The sequence below is a fragment of the Leptosomus discolor genome, chromosome 10 (assembly GCF_034619465.1).
Source record: "Leptosomus discolor isolate bLepDis1 chromosome 10, bLepDis1.hap2, whole genome shotgun sequence".
Taxonomy (NCBI): domain Eukaryota; kingdom Metazoa; phylum Chordata; class Aves; order Leptosomiformes; family Leptosomidae; genus Leptosomus; species Leptosomus discolor.
This window is the reverse complement of record NC_141400.1, coordinates 8,953,853-8,970,608: the sequence shown is the minus strand read 5'-3', so window position 1 is coordinate 8,970,608 and position 16,756 is coordinate 8,953,853. Positions and strand designations below refer to the sequence as shown.

Genomic DNA, 16,756 nt, shown 5'->3' with positions numbered 1-16,756 from the left:
GTCACACGTGTTGGGCTTACAACCGCTAATCAGAAAAAAAAGTTTTATGAAATATAATCTTTAAATATAAGTGCTCTTAAACCACAAGTTCTTTGCTAATTTGTTCCAATAGTTACTCACCCTTATTGTAACAAGCATGTGCCTTTTTTCCGCTTTGAGTTGTCTGTCCTCAGCTTCCAGCCTTTGTTCCTTCTTACTCTGCCTGCGAAATAAAAAGCCTTTTAGTATCTCGCCTTTTCTCCCTGAACATGTTTGCATCATAACAAAGGGGCCTGTTTATCTTCTCCATAAGCTGAAGAGACAGGGCTGGTTTAAGTCTCTCCCTACAAGAACTTTCTCCAGGATTTCCATAACGTTTTTGTCTTGGACCTCCCATTTTTTGACACTTAGGAAGGGACATCAGAACGGACACTGAGATGTGTCTCCCTTCTCTATACAGAAGGCATGACATTCTCACTCACTTCTTTGTTTATACCCTCAAAAACTGTGTTAACCCTTTTGGCAACAGATGAGCTAAGCTTCAGGCCTCTCCTCAGCCTTTTCTGGGATAGCTGAGGTACAGCCTGCCCTTTCCTGCAGCTGTGGACATTTTCTTCCTTGTGTTAATGCAGCTAAATGCAAAATCAAGTCACGCTGTTTGGCAGGCCTGGCTTACCAAGCAATGTATGTTGTTCTGTGTGTTCTCCCACCATGCTGTTGCTCACCAGCGTTTTCAGGAGTGACTTTAGATTTGCTTCTGATGCATGTGTCAAACGGCATGAGGTCTAGCAGTGATCTGAGCAGAACCTCCCAGGGAAGATCCCTGTCTGAAGGACGGTGACAAGCTGAGCTCTGTCAGCGAGACAATCGTGACGCGCACGTGCAGCACTGGTACTGCAGACAGCTACCGGTGAACGCTGCGCGTGCCGTGAGGAGCCGTGCCAGGCCGTGCATCTTTGTCATTAGGCTTACTGAGCCTGCCTGAATGACCAGGTCTGTTTGTGATGATGGATTTTAATTGCATGTTTGCCTTTCATTCTTTATTAATGGATTTCTGATCCTGTTTTCAGAGCCCTGTCCCTGATGCCAGATTAACCAGCCTATGTTGACCTGGGTTACCATCTTGGCCCTCTGCCACCCCACTGGCCTGTCTCTGCATCCCCCACACGTTAAAGGCAAAGCGGGTGAGCCAGCTGCCGCTTTGGCTGCCGCACCCGGGCTTATTTTCAGTCCTGCTACTGCTCTGCCTGGCTGCTCACAGAACGGCAAATACACCCTCCCTCTTGCTTTGAACTGAGAAATACCAAACACCAGGACTTTTATGGTCAGCAACAGGCCACCTCTGCCTTTTGAGCACTGCTTTTGTTCCCAATAGATTAAAATTTCTCTTGTATTATCCTTGTCTTTGTTAGTCAGGCCTTTTTTAAACTGTCCTCATCAAGATTGTATTCTTTTCCATCAAGTTTATACCAACTACTTATTTTGTCTTCCCATATGCATTGTTTTCATTTTTTAATTGCTGCCATCATTGTCGAACCTCCTGACCACATAGCCAGAGATTACCTCATTTTGTAGTTTTTAAAATAGTAAAATAATAATGTAAAATATTAAAATATTTTGTCGTATTTAAAATATTTATATTTCTTTTGTCTAGAGTCAGAAATTTACATTTTCCTTTTCCATTTTCTTATTTCTAGTCACATTTACCCAAGTTTTTCTTCTAGTTTTAGGTTTTTCAAAGCAGTGGTAGAAATAGAAAAAAATTGTACATTGATCAGTGGGTAGATGTGCATAGACCTGTGGGTAAATCCAGACTCTGTTGGTCTGTAACCACCAACTTCCAGGGCATCGATTATTGTCTCTAGACATTATAATATGGCTCAAAGTAACATATCCAGGATCTTATATTAGAAAGCCCTTCTGGAAATAATTTTAGGAAACTCGGAGTGCCCAGGATGTCTCCAGCCATTTATCTTTCATTACAAGGGCACTTGAAATGTAGCTCATCTGTTTTCTGGTGGGCCCATTAGTCCTGTTCCCTGAGCTTTATCATCATGCTCATTGATATACGCTCGGGAGCCGCTTTAGTCTGTAGTATTTAAAATTGCTGCTGCTTCTTCCTCTACTAACTCTACCCTTCCCGAATACGCAATACTCAGTAATTGCCAGTCCAGTCATTTAAGTCATTCCACTACATTACCATATTCTAAAGCTCTATCGTTATTTTTTTCTCATTGTTGAGACTGTGCACACCATCTTATTGTACAGGAATATTAGTAGTAAGAATGAGGAACTGCTCTCTGATAATTCAGTATGGCTTCTTTGCAACACTAAATGTCAGATTATATCACTTTTGTTACCGCTACCTCTTCTTCATGCGTGATGGCAGTGGGATACCCACCCTTCACCCTCCACTTCTTTGCCACCACTCCAGCCAGCTCCACCTCCTGAATCAAACCTGGACACAGAGAAAGTTCAGAGTGGGTGTTTGGGTTAGCACAACACCTAAATTACTAAAAATCCAGCAGATGGGCTGCCCCAGCAGGGCTGGGCTCAGCCCACTCAAGACAACCTTCCCCACGATGGAGCCATAAACCCAAGATGTGCAGTGAAGTACGGCCGTTTCCCACGTCTGTCTTCATTTATTCAAGGGAGTGGAAGAATTGCTGAGGTTTTATAAATAACTTTACAGGGTCCCTGCAGCGTCCCATACTGGGTAATTCAATCTGTTCTCCTTCCTGTGGTTACCCCCGGCAGCAGACACTTGCTGGGTCTCTGTAACCCACCCAGCCTTGTAGCATTTCTACCCTTGCGCCACCATGCTCAGCACAGACCGACCCGCAGGGCTTCCGAAATCACCATGTCACAGAGCTGCGAGGTGCACACGCAGGGGCCCGAGAAAGCAAACCTCAGTTAGCCCCAGAAAAAAACCTTGCCTTACCATCTCCTCAGCAAAGCACAGCTAACCACCCAGCTGGAGAGGGGCTCCACAAACCTCGAAAATCCGGTTTGTTTTAGTTGCTGTCCCTTTGCTGCAGCGGGGGGGCCTGCCCCGAGAAGGCCTCTCCCCGAACACCCACCCTGCCCCGCCTTGCCACACGCCCGCGTGAGCAAACCCACCGCACACCCGACCACGGCAGCAGAGGAGCAAACCCAGGCTCGTCTCCGTTACCGTGCAGCGGACACCCTTTCGCTTTTCGCTCTTTCTGCCCTTGGCAGCGCGCAAGGCCCCGTCCCCTCCTTCGGCCACCACCTTGCTCCCTCCCGCCTCCTCTTGCCTTTCGGCTCCTCGGTGAGGAGACATGCCCCATCTGTCCCTTTCCCCCACGTACGTCGTGCAGCCGTGCTGCTGCCCACCTCTGCGTGCTCTCACCTCCCCTCGACCCCCAGCATTAGCCCACAAACTGGGGTGGGCTCCGTCAGCTGCGGCTGCCAACCTGCCCGGGCTGTGCCAGCTCCGCACCCCAACGCTCCGCCGCCATCGCCCAGCATCCCGGGCGGCACGTCCCAGCTCGCCTCTTGCTTCTCCCCAGTCTCCCCTAGGACCAGCCCCTCCGCTAGCAGATTAACCTGGCTCCCGGGAGCGACCATCACTTCAGCCCTCTGGTGACCATCAGCCCGCGGCCCCTGCCCTCCCTGGCACACAGGTGCTACACAGCACAGGACAGCCCAACACGTTGCAAATCAGGAGTAACCAGCAAAGCAAGGTCCATCCGTTTCCTCTAGGGAAAGAATAAAATCAGGTCCCCAAGATGAGCTCAGCTTGCAGGGCACCCTCAAGGCGCATAAACCATCAGTGCCCAACGCACACGGGCTCTGCCAAACCCCCGGGAGCACGGTGCTTCTGGGGAAGGCTGCTTGGGCGAAAGCGGCTTTTTCCAGGTAACTTTGGATTCTGGCTGCGAGAGTCCTGAGGCCTGGCCTTCAGAGGAGCTGAATGCCTGTAGGTCCCTCAACCTCACCAAAGATTTGGGGGATTTAGCATCTCTCAAAATAAAAAAAAAAGTTCTCCATTCACATCATAAGATCTGTCTCCCAAAACACCAGCCCCCAGCAAGGCAGCAGGAGGCCACACTGGAGTTCAGAAAAGAGGCCGTGGGACTGACGTGTGCCGTGCCCATGACTTACCGAAAGCACAGTGCTGCCACTCCCCTCCTGCTTGGCTATTAAGCAGGGATCTGAAATCTCTCTCAGCTCATCACGTTGGGATATTTAGGATTTGACAAAGCACCAAGTTTTGAAGCTGAATCCTTCCTTCCCCAATTAGCACATTTCAGCACAAAACTTCCTTGAGATCTACCTACCTCTGTTTAGCACAGACAGAGCTGGAGAGAAAGGAGAAGCCGCTGGTCACCATTCCTAGGCTTTAATTAGCTGTGTTATTCCCAAGGGATTATTGCAACAGCCAAGCTCTGTTGCCGGCTGCTGCAGCCAAGAACCAATTATATCAAAGTGCCACCTCTTTTCAACAGTAGGTAAAGACGTGTAGGGGCACATTTAATGTGCAGCATTAATATGTCGCTCATTCACAAGCTTTCCCTGTCTGGAAGAATCCCAGCATTTTCTTGTTCAGCAGCTTAATTTTTTTTTTTTAAGCCTGTGCAGCCTCCTGCTCAAAAGGATGTTAATTGCTGGAGAGTATCTTTTATCAGCAGAGGCTCTGGTCAGCCCGTTTGTCTGCTGAGGCACAGTAAATTGTCAGGCTCTTGGCTGCTGTGGCATTTACAGCCTACCCCGACAAAGCAAAGCCCTTTCTAGATTAAAGGTCCTAAACCAATCGACAACTATTAACCACATTTTTCCCATTCTGCATGTTCAGTGGTAATCCCCCCAGCTGGAAACTTCACCAGCTGCAGCTACGACTCCAGCCTGGAGCACCCGTACCCGCCCGTTTCTCATCCGCCGGTTCTCGAGAAGGTGATTTACAAAGCCAGCATGCCTTAAGCGGACGCAGCAGATACAGGTTTGCCTTTCCTAGCCCGACTGAGGCTGATACTCTGGTCCTGGCTCCCAGTACTGCCTGCACCGCATCCCTCAGCTCCCAGCAGCGACTGGGCGGGCGCTGGTCTCTGGGTGCGCAAGCGTGGGTCCCTCTTGGCTGCCAACCGAGGACGTGACCCTCCACCAGCCGCAGTAAATGAGACTTGGAGTGCTCAGGCATCAGTCCTGCCCGTCCATCTGGGATAAACACACACAGGCGGGCAGGTTTTCTCTGCTCCCTTTCCAACTCTGGCATGGGAAACGCAGCCGGTCCCCGGTCCAGCCCTGAGCGCAGCGGTGCAGGAGGTGTCCCTGAGCAACACCCTCCCTGCAGGCTGACCCACCGGTGAAGTGAGATGTCAGGAAGGGGAGGGGAAAAGGTATTTTCTAGTCTCGGCGGTAGCTTTGTGCCTGGCTGCTGGAATAGCTTCCTAAATGCGTTCCTGGCGCGGTGCTGGCGAGCGCCAAGCGATAAAGCAGGCCCCTGGAGAGGCTGCGGGGCTCAGGGCTCTGCTTGCCTAATTGCATTTGAGCACAGCTTCTCACAAGTGCACCTTCCTTTATCTTGGTGAAGGCTTATTTGGCTGTGGCGCTCCACCGTGGGGCACTTTGCTACCTGAGGAAGGAGGAATTGCTGTATTTGGAAAGTTTGGGAAAGGAGGAGGCTGGAAGTTGATGGATTTACTGCCTATGGCTACAGCCCCCAACCTGCCCTTGAAGTGACAGACCTCTCTGTGCCCAAATGTACTTATGTGTCCCTGCTCCAAGCTCAAATACAGCTGAAGCCATGGGACTTGCAGCCAGCAGCAAGTTTACTAAGCCAAGATGCGACCGATGGCTTCTGATACGACTTTGCAGTGTTAACGAAAAGGTGTATGATGCGCAGCTACCCCGGCCGCTGTCCTCACAGCTCATTCGCAATGGTGTCTTTCTAAAGGCAAGCAGAGCAAACTGAGTGAATCTCGAGAGGATTATCCCTATCTATCTGTGCAGTATCAGTATTTCTGGGATCTGATATTCAGCATGGTCCAGTATTCATCTTTTACTCTCTGGAGCCCCCAGCCCCTTCCTCTGATGGCTCAGAGTGCTTCAGTGTTTGAATGAGCCCTCCAGCAGGCACAGCCTTAGTTTAATATTTAATGACCAAGACAACCACATTTGGAAATTCCAGTCCCTAAGCTCCTAAGACGTGGAGCTCTTAGCTGAAAATCTGGATTTCAAAATTAGAACTACCCCTCCTGGGCTTTGAATATTTACCCCAAAATCAGAACTCCCCAAAAATGTCCGCAGGGCTGTTCAGTCTGCACAGTGTGGAGCGCCCATGGCTTGTGCTCCGAACCCAGCAAGGGCATAAAAACAAAGACCACAGAAACACCCAGGGGAAAAGCAGGAGCAGAATCATAAACCCAGGCTACAGAATGTGAATAAAAACCAGCTGCCAGCCCTGTAGGAACCAGCAAACAATGTGATCCTTTTCCTGCTGCCTCCCAGCACACGCTGAAGCTCCCCGCACGCTGCCTTCGGAAAGCCCTGACTCCACTTGCCCTCCCTGCGTGAAGAGGAAGAACGACGGATCCACCTACAAAGACTCGAGCAAGGACAAGTGAGCAAGAGCAAAAAATTGACGACAGCGAGCGGCAGTTGATACCAAGGCCACGTGCACGCTGGCTCGTTTCTGCCCCGGCAGTTGCTTAGAGACCTGCTGGTGCTGCTGCTGGTGCTGCTGACAGCCGCTTTGCTCGTTAGCATTTGGCAGTTTGAGCATCGCTTTGCCTTTGAGCGAGCAGAGGGATGAGCTGCTTTTCAAAGCGCCTCAGGTTCTCTGCTGCACTACGGGTGCTCCTTGCAATGCCCCACCGCGCCTCACGCGTCAGAGTCGCTCCAGCCTCGGTGGCACTCCCAACTTGCCAGAAAGTGCAAAAGCACGGGAAGGACCTCACCATGCAAATCGCAGCAGCCCCTTAACTCTCTTAGCAGGAGGACACCGTCAGTCGGGGAGATGAGCCCAGGGAGCGCACAGGTAGCGCAGGAGCATCCCTTGCGTGACTTCCTTGGCCGCAGATGAGGCTTCAGGCAGGTGGCTGCTTGCATCGACACGCTGCGCTCCTCACCACATCATGCTAAAAAATAACGAGTGTGTGACAGTGTCTGAATTTACCACATCATCTCTCTGTTACAGACCTCCCAATTTCCTTAAGAAATCTGCCCATCGGTTTCACCCTAAAAGAAATCTTCTTTCTCTGTACCAATCCCTCACGTTTTAGCCGGCGAGCTGTCACAAAACCCTCCTGCGCCAGGAGCTGCACGGAGCAGCTGCTCCTTGCACTTTTGCCCTCATTAAGTATCGCCCTTTTGATGCTTCAGGGCAGCAGTAAACACTATTACTGAGCGGCATTGTGTAGGACTGGCTTCATCGCTGAAGGCTGGGTTACTTTTATATTTTGTCACCAAACTACTGGAGTGAAGATTAATCAACGGAGTAATTGCAAAACTCTGAAATCTGTCTGGCTAACCTCTCTTGTGGGCTTCACAGTCACGCAGCAAATCCAGCAGACTCTCACAGCGAGACGCTACCAACACAGTGCCACAAAGGAGAAGCCATTAGTGAGCAATTACATTTCAGCAGGATTTCCCCTCTCCACCACAGCCTAATGAGGATAACTAATTCAAGAGGAACTGCTGCAAGAATGAATGAATAACGAGAGAAAGAGGATGGGAGTTCCTGTAATCCAGACAGAGTGAGAAACAACCCCGTGACAGAAAAGAAAAACACATATGTTGGGAGTCCTGCTCCAAGCAACAGACAGATGTGGGCATTCGCTCACGGTTACAGGGGGCACCAAGTGGTTTCAAAAGCACGACCGAGGCCCAGGGCCAAGATAACAGTCACTACAGACGGTGTACACGCATATGCTTCACTCCAGAAGTTAATTCCATTTTTGGGAAAGAATTCTGACTATCACCAACAGGTCACTGCAACAAAACACCTTACTTACAAAAGGGTTAGTACCTGGGTATCACCCACTGGTTCCTGGCACACTGTGCACCATACAAAAATTAATGCTTCCTTGAAACAAGAACTTCCTAGAAATCAAGTTTACCCGAGCAGCTTGTTTTTTTGTTTAACCTAGGAGCTCAACTAAAATTAGGATATTGTTTCTTTACAGTAATAAAATTGCAAGTGGAATAAATCCCTTCTAGTTAGCAGGAGAGTGCAACTCTACAGATTCTGCCATTTGAAGGAATATTTCCTGATGTGGCCCTCCTGTGACCGCAGTGCCGGCGATGCAGAGCTCCGGTACAGGAGTTAGCTGTTACAGCACAACTTGCTCCCCCTCCTATAGGGCACCACGGCAAGAGAACGCAACTCAGCACAAGGCCCTTCTTCCCTAAATGGAGAAATACCCAAGGACACTTACCTGCAATGAACAGACGTGTCTGAAACTGTCAGGACTGCTGTAAAAACCAGCCAAAGAAAAGATCAGCAGGCAGCATGCAGGTACGCAAGGGCCCAGCGCTTTTCCTGTAGTTCAGCTGTTTTTCTGTATTTCAGCTGCTTTTTTCTGTATTTCAGCTGCTTTGTGCCTTGCTCCTGCTGCAACAGCACGGACCTCGTCTGCTGGCAGTGAGATTTGCTCTGCCCAGCGGAGCCCGGAGCTGACCCCAGCTCTGCAGCTCGCTCGGCACTCACCGACTGCGCTGGAATCGCGTCTGCCAGGAGCGGCAAGCTCTTCCCGTGACATCCACCTTCCTCCTTTAACCGGGACTTAGCACAGAGCAGAGCCATCAGGGCTTCTTTGTATCTGTCTCGACCACGTACGCCTAAGTTTTGCTTGCTAATTACACGAGAAAAAGAAAAGGTTTTTTCCTATTGCTTGTGGGAAGCATCCGGCTGGTTGAGCATGACTTGGTATCTTTAGGCCACTGTGGTGAAAGGTAAGGTTGGATAGAGATTTGTCCACATGTGAGACTTCCAGCAGTGGACTAGTAACCTCAGTTTAATCTTTGTTTAATTCGTGAAAAAAAAAAAATAATAACATAAATCAAAGGCTTTTGGGTCAAGGACTAATAAAACGAGAAAGTGAAGACATCAAAACATTATTCAATATTATTTCCCTTTAAAAGAGCACTGAAAAAAATCAAGGCTTTATTTGAATAAATGTTACACAACATTCTTTATCATTTACTTCTCAGCAAACCTTAAAGGGTGAATCATATTGTCCTCATTCAAGTCTACAAAATGAAAGAGGCATAGTGACCATTCAATATACAGACAAGAAGGTAGCACGGAGCAAAGCTTAAATATTAAGCAACTAAAGCAAAAAAGTGAAAAGCAATACATTACTGTAATTCTCTATCATTAGAATATCCCTGACAATTTCATTTCAAAATGAAAATCTGGTTTCAAACAAAATGGCTGCAATACTTTCTGTGAAAACAAACACAATTACAGTTAGCTACCTTGTCTATTTTTATGCTATTTGCTTATATACCCATATTCTCCAATGCAGAGACCTGCATCTCTCTTAAGTGTATTTTTTATATTTCAGCTGCTGTGCACAAGTGCTCACGAAGGTGAGGAAATAAGAGCACTGGTAAGAGTCAGATGTCACACAGGCAGGCACTACTGGCTTCTACTTACATCAATCAGTTTTCAATCCAATGTGCAATAACCCTGCTATTACAGTCCTGGGCCTTTTTCCTGAGCAGAAACTGTTTTGTGCCATGTTGTTTGGTGGCTTCTTTTTTGTTTTGGGTTTGGTTGTTTGGGGGGGGTGGGGGCGCTAAAAATGTAATTTATTACACCAAGACCCTGATTCATTGTCAAGACAATCGGAGTTTGCTCTCTGGCTGGAGGTGAAAGGCTGGCACATACATGACATCAAATTGCCTCCCCTTTCCTCAAATCGGATGTCTTCATTTTTCTAAGCTGTAGTCAAATCTCGCACCACAAACAGGATCAGACTGCTGATCCTCTTCGACCGGTGAAAAGGAAAAGCACTATAGAACAAACCTTAATCTCAGATTAAAAAAAAGAAATTGTAGTTTATTACAAAAAATGGTACAATTTCAACCTACGTTCTAGCGTACAGCTATACAGCTACTTTTTAAGAAGCAGGGCAGTTAAGTATTCGGTTTCTGGCTTTATAAATAAGTATTTAACGCTGAAAAACAGAAACTGAAGCAGCACGAAGCATGAACCGCCTCATGTGTGTATTGCTGATGCTCCTAGCCTGGATTTGGATGTCTGTCCCAGCCTCTCACGTCCCCCTCTCAGATTGTTTAACAAGCATAAACCTGTCGCCAATATCAAAGCCAAACGATAGAGTTGTCCTCACTTCAGATTCTTTGTGATCAATTCAGGCTGTGAAACTGCCTTTGTGCTGATACAGATGCCTCTCAGAAAGGTATCTCTGTTTTTACATGATCTAGACAAAACCACTATTTTCTCCCATTGAATCAGGAAATTAGTAAGGAGGAAAAGAATTTACTACAAGTCTTTCCACTTCTATAGAAAGAAAAAATTGACTTTTAGTAGATTATGTGCACATTTTCATTTCTTCAAAACAAATATTTATCTTCCCAGGTTATGTGACAAAACCCCTGCTAAGAACTTTGTAAGAAATGATACTGCTGAGAAAGTGTGCACATAATGTCAAATAATTAGTGACAAATAAATTAATATTTAATAACGCAGTATTTCAGCAGCGTGTCCAGCATTCACAAGCTCCACTGAAATAAGTCTTACCAAACACCTTTGGGGGAGGGGAATAAAATGGATAAAACCCACTGGGTTTCCTTTTTTGATTTACAGCTATTCAAAGAAGTCAATGCAACTCAGATCAACAACCATCAGAAACACTAATAAAACCTTTGCTCTACTAGTTACCTATCTGAAACATATTTATGTCAAAAGGAAAATTAACCCATGATTTGAAATAGAAATGCCATTCCATTTAATCACTCTCCACTCATGATTCCCATCCTGTTATAGTATTATAAGCAAAATGCTGCTCTCTGCGTTGTAGCCCTTCTTGACAATATTCCACAATCCTCGATTCCCTAAGTGTTACAATAGCATAAATAAAATGCAACCATATTCACACAGAAGGAGCTTTCCCATAATACAGAGATACATGGAGTCTGTGGTCACTGTCCTTTCCATCACCTCTATGGGAAATATTGGTCTCATATAGCAGGACTGTTCATATTTTACAATACAATTGGTTTTGGACATGCTTTTGATCACAGATCACAGCTCTGCTAACACCTGCACTAAATACTAACTAAGCCTCATAGAATGGAAAATTGCAATGCTAAAGTTAAGAATTAAAATAAAAGTTCAAAAGTTACAGTCAACTTCCCAGGCAATTGGCTCCATCACTGGCACCTATCAAAACATACAAACGTGACTGTCACATTACAAAAAAACCCCAGTTATTTGCAGTGATTCTTCATACTAAGAATTCAAGTGGTTCCTTGCATGTGTCATATAGTCTTTAATTATTTCATGCGTCATTTATTGCAAAAAAGTTTTATAAAATATTTCCTAACATCTTTTTAAATTTTAAAGAAAATGTACATTAGGTACAGGTGCCCTAACAGGGTGCGAGGGGGAACTTTATCATATCTACCCCCTTTCCGCTTCAAAAAATGTTTACTACTTGGTGAAGATTTCAGAGGAAAAATAGGACAATTCAGTCTCAGATTTCTTTCAGTCCTGATGAGCTGGTGCTCTTCGTGGCAGTGTAGTGAGGTTCCATAAAAACAGCAGCTGACTAGTGTCTCTGAGCTGAAAAGGGGAGAGAAAGGGAAAATGGTTAAATGCCTTCCAGTATATATCGCAAAAGTAGGTAAGCAAAATCTGAGGTGCCCAGAAAAGTTACCAGTTCACCTGCTTTGTGCATTGTGTGCAGAAGACAAAAAAAAAAATTAAAAAAAAAAAGATTTACATTATGACAAGACATACACAAGTGAACGAACTCCTCAGTTGACTGGAGTTTTGAAAGGAGCTACCATACCAATCTATATCTCACCCCATTTCAGCAGCCAGAGAGAACTTCCATTTTTAAAGACGTTTAAAGATAGCTAACGAAGCAGAGAGGTTAATATACAAGTGTATGCAACGATGTGTGGTTCACAGTACAAAGCTAAATCTGACACTGTAATGCCATTCCAAACGCAAGACCGAAGGGTGCATGGGGGCACTGAAGTATAAACCTGCTAGTCGTGTTTCTTTTCCGTTACTGCTTATGTTTTCCCATTTGCTCCACTGAACTGGAATGAAATTGTGATAAATCAGACAGAAGCAGTCCAAGTACTAACCACTGCATGAGACCACCACCAGTCAGTGACCATTTAGGGCAGCGCAGAATCAGCACAGTCTGCACTGACCTGCCTCTTGCATAGTGCGGAGAGGACGTTGGTCTAGAACAACCTACGTTGGAGGAGACCTCTGGAGATCATCTGCTCCAACCCCTTTCCTCAAAAAAACACACAGGAGAACAAAAAAGATTCCAACAGGACCAGACCAGTCTCATTGATTCCTTTTACCATTCTGTTGAGCTTTTGACTGCTAGGATTATTTGAGAGATACATACACATTTTCCAGTACTGACAACAGCATTGTGAATAACACAACTGAATTTAAAAAAAGAGACTCATAGCATGGGCAGGGAAATCTTAAAGTTCTTTCTAAACAGAGAAATCTTCTGAAAACTATCCAAAATATTAAAAAAATGAGAAGTAGGAGAGATGAGTTTGTGAAAACAGTCCTACCACAAGAGGAGGCAGGGAAGACAAAGGGGATAACTATGGAGTTTCTCATTTGCTCAGCTGCTCACTATGCCACAAAAGGACAACATAAAACACAGAATAAGAATTCATTGTATATCCTGTGCAATGCAGCAGTATTAAAATAGGAATGAAATGTTGGGAAAGTTGAAACAGAAGCAATGAAGGCTAATTATGGAATTTAACAGGTCCAGCCAAAGATGCACTGAGCTGCTATATGCTGGCAGTAGAGTAGCAGGCATTCATTCCAATACCCAATAGGTCTTCATTTGGGTATGATACTCAGAATCGATAAATAACTAAACCTACTTCAGCTATGGTCCACTCCAAGATGCATGAGATAAATCTGTAGAGCTTCTACAAAGAGAAGGATGCTAGACAAAGTTCCACCGTGTTCAACAGTACTTACTGTTGGTGCAGGTAACTAAACACCACAGTATTCCAGGCTGCAAAACAACCAACATTGGGTATTAAAGCATACGACCAATAAGAAATTCTCCAAAATAAGATTAATATTAAATTAGCATCATGTATCCATGAAGTCTTGCAATGAGAAGCTTTTATAGTATGTCAGAGGACCAGCCTCTACTTAGAAATATCAAAAAGCCCATAAAAAGTTGGATGACAGCTCAGCCACTATGTCCAGACACCCACACTTCCAAAGTCAAGCCTCAGTGACAGTGTCTCTAGCCAGCAAACTTCTGTGATCTACAAAGGAGTAAACGAGAGCAGCATTTGGTTCGGTTACCTGAGCACGCACACGACTACCGCTAGCCCTAAGGCAACGACCAGCTCAAACAGGGGCGGCCCCTCACTCTGACAGCAGACAGTTTTACTTTTCACAACCCATCCACCAACCTAGCGATCGATGCAGCTGAAGTGATTTTCAGAATCAATACTTGGCAAAGTCTGTTCGTTACAAACCTGGCACTCATGTTCTTCCCCAAGTCAGTTCCTCCAGCTCTCTTTTGCTCCTTAATTCTGACCGTTGAGAGCTTCCAGAACACCATTAGTGAGCACCAGGAGCTTTGCTTCTCCCACTGATGTTTACACGGCATCGCTAGTGACTCCAGAAACCTTACTACTCTTATCCTCTGTTATAGTCCAGTCTTTGTTTTACCAGCAGCAAATCTGTTTACAAAAACTGAAGCAAATGGATATTGAATAGCCAGTCCCAGACCTAATGCAATACTATAGTACTGGATCAAACTTTTTAACATTAATAAAGTAAAAATCATAACTACTTCATGTAAATCAAGGTTCCTCTACAGCAATTGTATGTTCTCACTGCCCAATTTCCTCTCCATGTCAAAAAAGATACGAGACACCTGCAGATCTAAGTAGTAAATACATATTTGGGCTAGAATTCCCAATAATGTTCAGTATCTGCTTGGCTTTAAAAACGTACTTTACATTTCCTTACAGACTTAGGCAGGCACTGAAAGTTAAGCATGCTTGTTAAGTGTTACTCCCTCAGATCAGGGCTCTGAAAAAGAAAAAAGAATAACAAAAATAACAAAGAAAACAAACTTCATTGTCCTAGAAGAGCAGCTCCCTAACTCTCATCCATACGTCATCTGTGAGTTTCTCACTGAGAGCTTCCTGCTCATGTTTTCAATCCTTTTCCTTGTTTTAGGTACTAAACTTCTTTAAAAAGACTAAAATGTTACTAAATTCTTTCCTGATTTTACTTTTGCACATCAGCAAAGGCAGGAAGCCTTGCCTACAATCACAAACAGCAGATGAACCGCCCAACAAGGTACATCCTACTAGGATGTGACCCACATAGCAAAAATATTTGAGGATTGCTGGTTTAGGAGACAAAAAATCTTTTTTTTACCTTTACGTTATACCTGTTAAGTTACTTAATTTGATCATGTCATACAATCTTCAAGAAGCAAGCCTAAACAGAAACTCAGTGCAGATCTTTTCGATGAAATAGATATCAATCCTGCCATCAGGTTAGGTCAGGGAGAATGGCTGTATCCGAAGTGTTCAAAGAGAAGGGGGAAATAAAATATAGGTAGCTCATTACGTCTGTCCTAACCTGCTTTGCATGTGATTAGTTGATGGCACAGTGCAGCCCTCACTTAAGGCAGGGCTTAAACCAGACAGACAGGCCAATTTTACTGCTAACTGCACAGTGCCCCCAGTCTGAATCCACACCGGTCTGTCAGACACTAAGGGAGCAGCAGGACTCCTCAGCCTGGCGTAAAATGTTGCCATTTGTTGAGCCTATGGTAGAAAAAATCCAGTTAATGAGAGTAAGGAATTGACAATGGTTTAAAAAAGAAAACAATTAATCTCCTTGCCTGCCTGAACTCTTACCGGGTGTACTACTTTTGGTTTCCAAAACACAGTATACCATGTAAAGATGCTAAAAACTTACAGAAAAATGAGATGTCAACTTTTTTGAGCTTAAACTGGACTCTAACAGCAGAGTTAAAGGGAAATTACACATCATTTTGCAAACAAACTAGCAGATAGCAAACCAAAGTACCTACGTGTACAAACACCTCTGCAAACACTGCACTGCCCACTGAAGGGCTTGGTGCTCAAAGCCAGAGTGATACAGTGAAATTTTGCCAGACAAAGTAACTACCTAGAGTAAGTGGTAACGGAAGCAATGGATTATAATTCACACTGACCATGACCTTTCTGTACTTTCGAGTAGAAGTAGTGAACTTAGGGCACTATCTATTCAATACTGACAGCATTTTACGCTCATTGTGCAACACAGCCTGTGATAAACCAGATTTTTTCACATACTGAGAAATGCAAACACGTGTGACAGTGAGGCAGCAAACCTACCACTGCAGCAATACAACTGGCGGCCAATCATCACTTTCTTCCACATCTTAGATTTCTAAAATATTAAAACTACCAGCTATTCCTCCCCGGTTTAGGACATGACTCTGATGAGACATCAGTTTTGCCCTCCAGGTAAAAACCATGAGGATGAGATTGTGCCTTCTTTTGGCTATTTCACACAAAACAGTGCATGTACACTGCTTTCATTATGGTCAAACTACCAAGAATTTCTTTATTATAATAATTAAATTTACTTAAAAGCAAAGCAGATGACTCACAGTTGCGGAGTACATTGGAGTTTCTTTGTATTTTGCTTCTCACTCTTTATCACAGGTACTATAAAACCCGTTCCCATTTGGTCGCTCGCACAGTCTTTAAACTGAAATTCAAAAGCCGTCCTGCCAGCGGCATTATAATCTTTGTTGAAATTATTATAGGATGGAAGAAAACCGAGACAACAGAAGGTGAAGGAGCAAACGAACCAGTTGCTTTCATGGATGTTATGATCTGAAGGCAAAAATCCAGGGTAAAAAGTAGATTTAAAAACACAGGTTTATTAATTTCAAGTGTTTCTAACTATTGCAGAATCTCACTATTCCAATACATACCAACCTTACACTTGTTACCTGCATGTCTGGCAAAATTAATGAATAGGAAATATTCTGTGTGGGAACCTGTGTATTGTGACAGTGAAGCTGACTTCAGAGCGCTGCACGTGGATTTAGCCCAGATCAGTGAGGAATAATCTTGGGCTGATTGCTGTAAGGTATGAAAACTAACTGGGGGATGTCCTGTCTGCCCAGTTAAAGTAGAATTGGTTTTTACCAATTTTACCAATTGTTTTATTTGGATCAATAGCAGTGTTTTGTACAGAAAAGGATTAAGGCAGGAGTATACAAGATTAGACTCCTCAGATATAGTGTCTGAAAAATAAAGCCACACACGTGCAGTCACATATCTTGTTCTCCTTGTATTGTGGAGGAACATTCCTGACCCTGGGGATTTCCCTGGTGAGAACCATGGGGAGCGGGGACTGGCAACCCAGAGAACAAAAGGTACAAAGAGCGGAGCTGCCACAAAGGATGAAGTGTCCCTCGGTGCTCTCGGACAGAGCTTCTACACTTGCAAGCCGCCTACATCGGCTCAATTATGTGTCATTAAATTCCCCGCCCCTCATGAATGCAGCAAATTG

The 16,756-nt window shown here is 45.0% G+C and overlaps 1 protein-coding gene across 1 annotated transcript in view; it reads right to left on the bottom strand.

Moving 5' to 3' along the window:
• Positions 1–11,378: 11,378 nt before the first annotated feature.
• The window catches only part of PWWP2A (PWWP domain containing 2A), a 30,946-nt gene continuing 25,568 nt past the window's right edge, over positions 11,379–16,756 (bottom strand). The window contains exon 3 of the mRNA XM_086470890.1: positions 11,379–11,752. The gene's annotated coding sequence lies outside the window, so the exon portion shown is untranslated. The remainder of the gene's footprint in view (positions 11,753–16,756) is intronic.